This window comes from Cucurbita pepo, chromosome 11 (genome assembly GCF_057944985.1).
Source record: "Cucurbita pepo subsp. pepo isolate OVF chromosome 11, ASM5794498v1, whole genome shotgun sequence".
In the NCBI taxonomy this organism is placed as follows: domain Eukaryota; kingdom Viridiplantae; phylum Streptophyta; class Magnoliopsida; order Cucurbitales; family Cucurbitaceae; genus Cucurbita; species Cucurbita pepo.
The window spans coordinates 11687363-11699428 of NC_141808.1; the positions used below are offsets into that span (position 1 = coordinate 11687363).

General features: G+C 37.7%; 1 non-coding gene across 1 annotated transcript; it reads left to right on the top strand.

The window, feature by feature from the left end:
* Positions 1-7119: 7119 nt before the first annotated feature.
* On the top strand, positions 7120-7259 carry LOC147790279 (small nucleolar RNA Z247). The gene has a single exon (XR_015423036.1). It is a non-coding gene; the product is annotated as a small nucleolar RNA Z247 (small nucleolar RNA).
* The last annotated feature ends 4807 nt before the right edge of the window (positions 7260-12066 follow it).

The following is a 12066-nucleotide window of genomic DNA, read 5'->3' on the forward strand; positions in this document are numbered from 1 at the left end:
AGAACTGTCACCAACATCAGCAGCTGCAACTCCTGAACCAGTGGAGTTTGCAACACCACGGACTGCGGATTCGAAGCTGGATGTCGATCACGATGATGATCTGGTGGCCAGGTATCGAAGGATGGACGACCTAGTGGGAGGAGGTGAACCACCTGGACTGGCGACGCGCGAGCTCAAAGAAGTGACCGAACTGCATGCTATCAGCGCAGATGAACCGAACACCTTCGCCAAAGTAGAAAGGAACCCATGCTGTTTGAAGGCAATGTAGGAGGAAATGACATCCATCACCGAGAACCAGACGTGGAGTCTAGAGAATATGCCATCGGGACACCGAGTCATAGGGCTCAAATGGGTCTTCAAACTGAAGCGCATTGAGAAGGGAGAAGTTGTGAAGCACAAGGCCCATCTGGTGGCGAAGGGCTACATCCAGAAGCAAGGAGTGGACTTCGAAGAGGTATTTGCGCCGGTGACAAGGTTAGAATTTGTCCGCCTTCTGCTCGTAATCGCGACACATTGCTCTTGGGAGGTCCACCACATGGACGTGAAGTCCGCTTTCCTTAACGGAGAGCTGAAGGAGACCATCGACGTCCAACAACCACCTGGCTTCCTGGACAACGACAATCCTGGTAAGGTATTGCGCCTGCACAAGGCACTCTACGGGCTTCGGCAAGCACCACGAGCTTGGAACGCGAAGCTCGATAGTATCCTACAGTCACTGAAGTTCAAGTGTTGTGCCTCTGAGCATGGCATGTACACGCACGACCACGGCGAGCAGCGACTGATTTTGGGAGTGTACGTCGACAACCTCATAATAACTAGAGGCGACATGGAAGTCCTCGGAAGGTTCAAGAGGGAGATGTCAAAGAACTTCAAGATGAGCGATCTCGGCATACTCAGCTACTACCTCGGTATCAAAGTGCAACAGAGTACTACCGGCATCACCATCTGCCAAAATGCGTACACGAAGAAGCTGCTGGACACAACTGGGCTTGCGGACAGTAACCCTACAAGGATGCTGATGGAGGCTCGGCTCCAACTAAGGAAGGCTGGCACTACGACGACAGTCGACGCCACCAATTACCACAACATTGTCGGTAGCCTACACTATCTGGTAAACACACACCCTGACCTTACTTACTCAGTTGGATATGTGAGTAGATTTATGGAAGCACCTCGGGAGGAGCATCTTGTGGCTGCCAAGTGCATCCTGCGTTATGTGGCTGGGGTGTGAGATACAGCGCAGCGTAAGGAAAGAAAAGACGAAGCTTGAGCTGGTCGGCTACAGTGATAGTGACATAGCCGGTGACGTTGATGATCGTAAGAGCACCAGTGGGATGATCTACTTCCTCTCAGGCGGCGCGATCTGCTGGCAATCAACAAAACAAAAGGTAGTTGCTTTGTCTTCCTGCGAAGCAGAATACATCGCCGCTTCGATGGCGGCAACACAGGAGGTCTAGCTTGCGCGACTAATGGAAGAACTCATCGGAAGAGAAAGCGATCCACCAATGCTATATGTGGACAACAAAGCTACGATTTCCTTGATAAATAAATCCAGTTCTGCACGACCGGAGCAAACACATAGAAATCAGATTCCACCAATGCTATATGTGTAGATCAAGGGCTCATCAAGATTGATTTCATCCGAACAGAGGAACAACTTGAAGACATTTTCACCAAGTCCCTGGTGCGGATAAAATTTGAGGCACTACGCTCAAAGATCGGAGTTCAAATAATAAGGTAGATATACCACAGCTTTTAGGAGGAGATTGTTAAATAAAAGCTATGGTTTCCTTAGATTTCGTTAGTTGTTTTTACTTTTTCAAAAATCTGAATTAACACTCTCGTTGAATGGAAGAGCGTAATTTTTGCTGACCATTTTGGCCAACTTTGTGCGCAAGTTTTTGCCCACTACTCTCCATTTTTAGGATTAGAGTTTGTTATTTAAAGTATTCAACGGAAGGAAATCAAATCATCATCGAGTTTTCAGCAAATCTCTCTCCTTTTACTTTCAGTTATGTTTCCTTCGAAGAAATTTTCGAAGGCCAGTTTTTTCGTCTACGCTTTCCTCCCAATTGCTAGAGTCAACAAATTCCAGAACCAACAAAGAAAAGGGAGAACCAACAAAGAAAATGGATGGTAATTCCATTCAAGAACCAACCAAGAAAAGGGATGATAATTCCATTCGAAAACCAACAAAGATGAAACCAACAAAGAAAATGGATGGGCTAATTCGAGGACCAACAGAGAAAGGGGAGAACCAACAGAGAAAAGAGATGGTAATTCCAGAACCAACAAAGATGGAACCAACAAAGAAAATGGATGGTAATTCCATTCCAGAACCAACAAAGATTTCAGAACCATCTTTACCTTGTGGGGGCTATTGTTGGCAACCAAAGAAAATGGATGGTAATTCCATAACCATCTTTAACCTGCTGTTATGTGGCTGTTGCTGGCAACCAAAGAAAAGGGACGGTAATTCCATAACCATCTTTACCTTCCTAATTCCAATGGGGGCTGCTGGCAACCAAAGAGAAGGGATGTAATTCCATAACCATCCTTTACCCTGCTAATTCCAGAACCATCTTTACTTGTTGTCATGGGGCTGCTGGTCACCAAAGAAAAGAGAGGGTAATTCCATAACCATCTCTACCCTGCTTATTGGAGTGGGGGTTGTTGCTGGCAACCAAAGAAAAGAATGGTTATTCCATAACCATCTTTACCTTGTTAATTCTACAACAATCTTTATCAGCTGTTATTGGGCTGTTGTTGGCCACCAAAAAAAAGGATTTTAGTTTTTTTTTATATTTATATTATTTTAGAGCTAATATAATAATACATTTTTTCTTTTTATTATTTTGTTTCGTTATATTTTTTTAAAAAAATTAATATATTTTAAGTTTCTTTTCTAGTATATATTTATACACTAGAAAAGAAACTTAAAATATATTAATTTTTATAAGCTATGGGTTAAAATGGTTAAAGGAAAAGGGTAATTTAATGATAAACTTGAAGAAGGCAAAACGATAAGGATAATTTAATTTAAGAAGTAAATTTAATAAATAACAAAGAAATAGGAGAAATGGAAGGGAAATTTAACTCAAATTATTGAGGGGAAAGGAAGAAACTAAAAGTAATAAATATTATAAAATAAACTAAATAAAATAATAAAAAAGTACTATGGTATTAACTCTAAAATAATATAAAAAATTAAAAAAAATAAAATATATTAAAAAAAATTATTGTTAGTGTATTAAATTAACTCTACCTACGATATAAATTAACTTCACTTACTTACGACATTAATTTTTTTATATAAACTTAAAAAGAAATTTAAAATATATTAAAAAACTAGAGTGTATTAAATTGACTCTACCTACCTATACATAAATTAACTCTTCACCTACTTGTACTATTGTTATACTTAAAAAGAAATTTAAAATATATTTAAAAAAATTAAATAAAAAAACTATAAAAAAAATTATATTATAAAAGAAACTAAAGAAAATAATAATGTATTGGGATATTAATTTTTTTTTAATATACTTAAAAAGAAATTTAAAATTTATTTAAAAAATATAATAAAAAAGAAACTAAAAATAATAAAATATTATAAAAAAAAACTAAACAAAATAATAGTAATAATAATAATAAAAGTATAAGAAATACCATATATATATATAGAGGTATGATTGAAATAGAAAATTTAAATTAAAAAATTATAAATAAATTTAATATAGTTTATTTATCAACTTTCAATGTCACCTACCTATCTATCTATATTAATTATTATAATAAAAACATACAAAAATTTTATTTAAAATCTTTCTTACATGGATGATAATAAATATTAAAATTAATTCATCATAAATTTATATCAATTTATATTAATTCATCAAAATTAAAAAAAAAATTAAAAAAAAAACAAAAGAACTTAAACCTCCATTAAGAATTAGAAACTTTCTCTTACATAATTTATTTCTTTTTAAATTTGTCTAACTTACAAAGTATTATATCATATAAATTTATGGACGACATTTGTATTTACTAAAAGTGACTAACTAAATTAAAAAAAAAAAAAAAAAAAACTATTTTAGTCTTTTATGTGCAACACATTGTATATAAATTTTATAGTTTATAAAAAAAATAATGTCAAACTCCTGATTATTTGTAAACAAATGGTTTAATTGCACTATACCATGTATGGCTTTACCAAATATAGCTTTATCGGATATAGCCGTTGACCAAGCTATAAATATAGGGAGCAGACTCCATAACTCAACAATTCTCCGACTTGGAGACTAATCCTACACCATACCAATTAGGGCTTTGCATAGCCTTAATTTTTCAACATCAACACATTTTGTCAACATGTCTGCTGGATTCTTTGCACCCTCTATCTTCTCCAAACACATATCGCCTTCTTCCACTAACCTGCGAGTGAAATGGTACCGTCTTCTAATGTGTTTTGTCCTTGAATGATAGACTGGATTTTTCACCAACTGTATGGCACTCTGACTATCTGTATAAAGGATCTTCTTGCACTGCTTCCGGCTAATTCTTCTAGATACTCTGTCATCCATATCATCTCCTTTCCAGCTTCAGCTATGGCCACGTACTCAGCTTCAGTAGATGAAAGAGCAACGCATTTCTGAAGCTTGGACATCCAACTTATTGCTGTTCCATCTATAGTGTAGATATACCCAGATGTGCTCTTGCTGGAGTCTAGATCTATAGTGTATAAATACATCTATAGTGTATTTATTAATTATTTTTCAATCAATCATTTATAAAAAAAAAAAAATATATTTATGAAACTTATAAAAAATTGAAAATAGTTAATTGTTCACTGTTGTAAACTTATAAAATAGGCATTGTTTCACATTGTAAACTGAAAAGACTTACCAAATAAACATGTTAAACTTATAAAAAAATATTTATTTACTAATGACATTGTTTTAGCGTTAAATTTATGATTTTGATTAATGGAACTAATTTAAACTTATGGTCCAAATGTTTGTGTTGGAGATTGTCGGTAATATAGACTAAACAGTGAGAATACCGCTCATTGACAAATCCACATCATAGATTGTTTGGATTCTTAAACATTTATGAAAATATTGAAATTCGTCAAAAGATGGATTTGAGATCCCTCCGTTCATGACATTAAATTTTCTCCATTCGTAACCGTATAGATTTACTCGTGGTTCTATTCATTTAATTCGTGACTACATATATAAGCAATTTATACCTATAATAATATTTTATATAAAAAAATCTTACAAAAATTTTATTAACAAAGGTCTTTTGCAAATAAGTTATTTTTTAAAAAGTAATTTTAGCACATATTTGTACCAAAATTTCTTCGACCAAAACTTTAAAAATGATTTTAATTTTGGCACAGACAATATCACTCTTCTACTAATTATGGTTTAGAATTTAGGGTTATTTATAAAATATAAAATAGTAAATCTCTTCAAGCTTCTTGAAAGGAGCGAAATTCAAATATTTAAGAGAATTGAGTGTAAGGCAGCTTAGAAGCCTTTCAAGGTTAGAGCATTTTCCAAGGTTCAAGGTAACAAGTTCATTCAGAGATTCATAAATCGCTCTTAAATTTGTGCAGTTATTGAGATACAAGTTTTAAAGGTTTAATACTGCATATTAATTTTAAAGTTCTTCAAGTTTTTTTTTCTTCTTCTTCCTTCGGTTTTAAGAGATTTCAACATGAGGTAGCTTGGAAGTTTTTTAAAGTTTGATAAGTGAAGGTCAAAGATAACAAGCTTACCAAAAGAAACAACTGAAGTAGGAATAATATACCATTCTTCTAGACTTGATGGCGCATAGGAGTCACGGATTTACTCTAATAAAAGTAGAGTAACTAAGATCATGAAGCTTCAACATTTTACAATCCTAACATAAATGGAAAAGGAACAAAAATAAAATAAAATAAATAAATAAATATTAGTCCAACCTAATTTAGATAAAATACAATTATTTAAGCTCCTTAAAATTTTTTTCATCATATTAATAGCTTTTATTTATTATTATTATTATTATTACATAAATATATATTTGTACTTTTTTTTAAGCTAAAAAAAAAAAAAAAAAAAAAAAAAATTAAAATCTAAGAAGAAACTTCCCATCACTCTAGGGAAAATATAATTACCTTCCATCCTTTCCAAATTTAATAGGCGGCCATGTTGTAAATATAATATATCCAACAAGATTTTACCTTAAGTTATTTGGTAGATATTTAAGATTAGTAGAAAATCTTGCCTTTCAAGTAATGAGCAATCTTAAATTTTTAATTTTTTTAAAAGCGGGTGGATTATGCAACTTTATGACTTTTGTTAAACCTAAAATAGATCATAATTGTATATACTAAAATAGTCTAAGATTTACTAGTTGTTATGATTTGAAGGGTTTGTTACCAAATCTATGATTTTATGGTTTGTTACCAAATCATAGATTTGGAATGTAATCTTCATTATACGCATCTATAAATACATGAGGTCGTGACCCGTATAGGTCATCGTGCCATTCAATCTAACATGGTATCAGAGCCAAGGTTTATTTTTTAAACTCCTCACCATGTCTTCTTCCTCATCTCCATCCACCATCTCCAACGCCGATTCGACTACCATGGCGACTTTTGGCCTTAAACAATATCCAATCCCTCTACACCATGTTGTCACAATTCGTCTAACCAAAAACAACTTCATCATATGGCGTGCCCAGCTCCTCCCCTACCTACGGAGTACGAAGCTTATGGGCTACCTCGATGGCACCAATGTTGCACCTGCCAAGCTGATCCCTTCCTCAACTGCTGCTGGTGCTGAGCTGGTCCCTAATCCGGCCTATAATCAGTGGTATGATCAGGATCAACAAGTCCTTAGCGGCCTTCTCTCCTCCATGTCTGAGGAGATTCTTCATGATGTGGTTGCTGCTACTACGTCCAAGGAGGCGTGGGATACCCTGCAGCGGATGTTTTCATCGTCAACGCGTGCTCGCACTACTCAGATTCGTGTTGAGCTCGCCACGTCCAAGAAACGAGATCAATCTGCTGCAAATTATTTTTGTAAGATCAAAGGGCTAGCCACTGAGCTGGCCGCCGCCGGCTCTGCCTTGCAGGATGATGATGTGATCGCGTATCTTCTCGCTGGTCTTGGCCCTGACTATGATCCCTTTGTCACCTCAATGACTACCAAGAGTGAAGCCCTCACCCTTGATGATGTGTTTGCACATCTAATGACGTATGAAGCTCGCCAACTACAACACCAGGCTGAACTTCAGTTAAATCTTGGATCTTCTGCCAATTATGCTAGTCGTGGTGGTCAGCAGAAGAATCGTGGGCGTAGGGATCGCGGTCGTGGTCGTTCTCAAGGTTATGCACCCTCTCGTTCTGCTGGTGATCGTCGTGGCCCTTCTGCTCGTCCTTCCTGCCAGATCTGCGGCAAAGTGGGGCATACTGCTATCCGCTGCTGGCATAGGATGGATGAGTCCTATCAAGATGAACCTTCTTCTGCTCCTCCTACGGCACTGGCGGCTACTTCCTCTTACAAGATTGACCCAAATTGGTACAACGACACAGGCGCTACGGACCATATCACCAGTGACCTGGATCGTCTCGCTGTGCGTGAACGTTATCATGGAGGTGAACAAGTTTAAGTCGGCAATGGAGCAGGTTTGCGTGTTTTGCATACTGGTCATTCTCTAATTAATACTGCTACTCGTCCTCTTGCGTTGCGTAATATTTTGCATGTGCCTGAAATTTCCAAACATCTTCTTTCTGTTCATAAATTTTCTCGTGATAATGACGTATTCTTTGAATTTCATCCTTGGCATTTTTCTATAAAGGATCGACAGTCGAGGAAAAGTCTCCTAAATAGGAGGTGTGAATCTGGTCTTTATCCTATTAAGCCATCCGATGTCGATAATCTCAAGCACGCCTTGGTGAGCAGATCTACTACTCACGCCCAATGGCATGCACGTCTTGGACATCCTTCATCTCAAGTAATAAAATCCATTTTGCGTCTAAATAATATTTCGTGTGCTAGTGAGTCATCTTTGTCAGTTTGTAATGCGTGTCAGTTAGCAAAGAGTCATCGATTACCATATACTAGTTCTTCCCATAGGTCTTCGTCACCTTTGGAACTTATTTTTTCGGATGTTTGGGGCCCTGCACCTCCATCTGTTGGGGGTTTTAAATATTATATTAGTTTCATTGATGATTTCAGTAAATTTTCGTGGATCTATTTGATGCATGATCGTACAGAAGCTCCTCGTATATTTTTGCAATTCCAAGCTCATGTTGAGCGCCTTCTAGATACTAAAATCAAGTGGGTCCAATCTGATTGGGGTGGGGAATATCAGAAAATTCATAACACATTTTTTCGTTCCCTTGGAATTGGTCATCGTGTTTCGTGCCCTCACACACATCAACAAAATGGGTCTGCTGAACGCAAGCATCGTCATATTGTTGAAACTGGCCTAGCCCTTCTAGCTCATGCTCATGTACCTATTAAATTTTGGGACGACGCGTTTCTTACAGCCACATATCTCATCAATCGTGTTCCTACTCGTGTCATCGATAAAAAATGCCCCTTAGAGCTTCTTTTTCATACCCCACCAAATTACTCCTTATTAAAAATTTTTGGGTGTGCTTGTTGGCCTCATCTTCGTCCTTATAACAAACAAAAGCTCTCTTTTCGATCAAAGGAATGTGTTTTTCTAGGCTACAGTTCTTCACATAAAGGGTATAAGTGTCTTGACACCGATTCTGGTCGTGTCTATATGTCTAGAGATGTCATATTTGATGAAAATGTTTTTCCATTCAAGAGAGCCTCACCTAATTCTTCCCCAATCATGCAGTCGACGCATAATGCCCTTGATTTGTGCACCTTGCATTTGGGTAATAGCAGTACTAATTTGGAGAATGATCACATGCATATGTCTGGGCCTACTAACTCTTTGGATGCAGAAAATTTGGTGTCTACATCAGGTTCGGAATTGCCGCAACAATCCTCCGCGTCGCTGCCATGCGAATCGGCATTGGTTGTTCCGCCAATGATTGAGGCCTCGGCTCCTCCTCCAGCAGATGATATTGTGCAATGCCCGGTCGAATCCTCGGCCGCTGGTCAACCAACTGCGTACAATCGGTTGCTCCCCTCGCAACGGCTGATACGGCCGTCCCCTCAAATGTGGATCCTGCACCTACTACTCATCCGTATGGTACTCGATTGAAGCACAATATCAAGAAACCCAAGGTGCGTACAGATGGAACAGTAACATATCTTGTAGCTCGGTCTTCTGCCTCTGAACCTACTTCACATATTACTGCTATGGAGCATCCCCTCTGGCGTCAGGCAATGAATGATGAATTTCAGGCACTTCAAAAAAATAAGACATGGCACTTAGTTCCTCCTCGTGCTGGTCTTAACGTTATTGATTGCAAATGGGTTTTCAAACTCAAACAAAAGCCAGATGGCTCTATTGATCGCTACAAAGCACGCCTGGTTGCTAAAGGTTTTAAACAGCAGTATGGCGTTGATTATGATGATACCTTTAGTCCAGTTGTTAAGCCCACTACCATTCGACTCTTATTATCTCTTGCTATTTCTCGTGGTTGGGCTATTCGGCAGATTGATATTCAAAATGCTTTTCTTCATGGCCTTCTTAATGAAGATGTTTATATGAAGCAGCCCCCTGGATTTGTGGATTCTCAACACCCTGGTTATCTCTGCAAGCTGGATAAGTCGCTTTATGGCCTTAAACAAGCTCCGCGTGCCTGGTTTTCTCGCCTTAGCTCCAAACTATTACAGCTGGATTTTACACCTTCAAAGGCTGATGTCTCTCTTTTTATTTTTAACAAAATGGGCATTCAGATGTATATCCTCATCTACGTTGATGATATTATTATCATCAGCTCATCTTCTACGGCTACTGAGAAACTTCTTACACAGCTTCAGGATGATTTTGCCATCAAGGATCTTGGTATTTTGAGTTATTTTCTTGGGATTGAGGTCCGCCATACTTCTAGTGGACTTATTCTGACACAACATAAATACATTCGAGATTTATTAGCCAGAACCAATATGCTCACCTCCAAAGGTGTGCCCACACCTATGCTTCCCAGTGAGAAGTTGTTATTGAATGGTGGTGAAAAGCTCTCACCTGAGGATACTACTCGCTATCGAAGTGTCGTTGGTGCTCTCCAATTTTGTCTCTGACACGTCCTGATATATCCTTCTGTGTCAACAGAGTGTGTCAGTTCATGTCTTCTCCGACTTCTATACATTGGGCGGCAGTCAAACGAATTCTCCGTTATCTACATGACACTATTGATATGGGTTTGTGTCTTACAAAGTCGAGCACTGATTTGTTGAGTGCCTTTTCAGATGCTGATTGGGCTGGGAATCCTGATGATCGTCGAAGCACTGGAGGCTATGTGATCTTTTTTGGTGGCAATCTTATCTCTTGGAGTTCGAGGAAACAATCGACAGTTTCTCGTTCTAGTACGGAAGCCGAGTATAAGGCGGTTGCTGATGCCACTGCCGAATTAATTTGGATCCAAGTTCTCTTGCGTGAGCTCGGGATCTCGCAAGCGCGAGCGCCTAGCCTATGGTGTGACAACATTGGTGCCACCTACCTATCCGCCAATCCAATCTTTCATCGACGGACGAAGCATGTTGAGGTTGATTATCACTTCGTTCGTGAACGAGTATCGACTCGTCAGCTTGATGTTCGACTCATATCTTCTAAGGATCAACTCGCCGATATCATGACAAAGCCACTGCCCGCTCCTTCTTTTAGCTATTTTAGGCGCAATCTGAACTTAGTAGTACATCGTCCAGATTGAGGGGGGGTGTTAAACCTAAAATAGATCATAATTGTATATACTAAAATAGTCTAAGATTTACTAGTTGTTATGATTTGAAGGGTTTGTTACCAAATCTATGATTTTATGGTTTGTTACCAAATCATAGATTTGGAATGTAATCTTCATTATACGCATCTATAAATACATGAGGTCGTGACCCGTATAGGTCATCGTGCCATTCAATCTAACAACTTTAACTACATTGTTCCTGCCATCTCATAAATTTAGTTAAATACATAATGACAACAACTCCACATCTCAAAATAATGTTAGACAAACAATTGTATACGCCTAGCAACATTAATGCTCATACATGAATTAAGATGATTCATGAACCAAGATTGTCTCCTTCATCAATAATTTCTCGAATAAAATAAAATCGGACATCAATACGTTTGGTACGAGCATGATGGATTTGGTTTTTCGACAAACAAATAGCACTCTCACTATCACTCTCAACAATTTCTTTGGAACCCTTTGTTCGACACTTAAGGGATTTGGTTCTTCGACAAACAAATAGCACTCTCACTATCACTCCCAACAATTTCTTTGGAACCCTTTGTTCGACACTTAAGGGATTTAGTTTTTCGACAAACAAATAGCACTCTCGCTATCACTCCCAACAATTTCTTTGGAACCCTTTGTTCGACACTTAAGAAGTTACTTTTTGAGGGGGCATGGCTCTATACCATGTTATAGATCTCCACAATAGTATTGTATTGCCCACTTTGAGCATAAGGTCTCATGGCTTTGGTTTGGGCTTCCCCAAAAGACCTCCTAACAATGGAGATGTATTCTTTTGTTTATAAACTCATGATCATTCCCTAAATTAGCCCGACTCACTCCCAACAATCATCAACATCACCAACAACCCATACAAAGATTTTTTTCAATCTACATACCAAATGTTGGTGTACAACTACTCGAAAACCAACTAGTTGCATCATATATATTTCTTCTTTCAAATCTCCATACAAGAAACAGTTTTTACATCGAGTTGTGCAAACTCAAGATTAATTGAGCAACCAAAGCCAATAAAATTCGAAAAGATAGAGATAATCGAATTCTCGAAAATATGATTTCCAAGAACAAATAAGCAGGCTTGAAATGAGAAATTTATCTTCAATAATTGATAGTGAGTGTGAATATGTCTAGTGGTTGATGAGGTTAAGTCTTTCACGATATCTCAA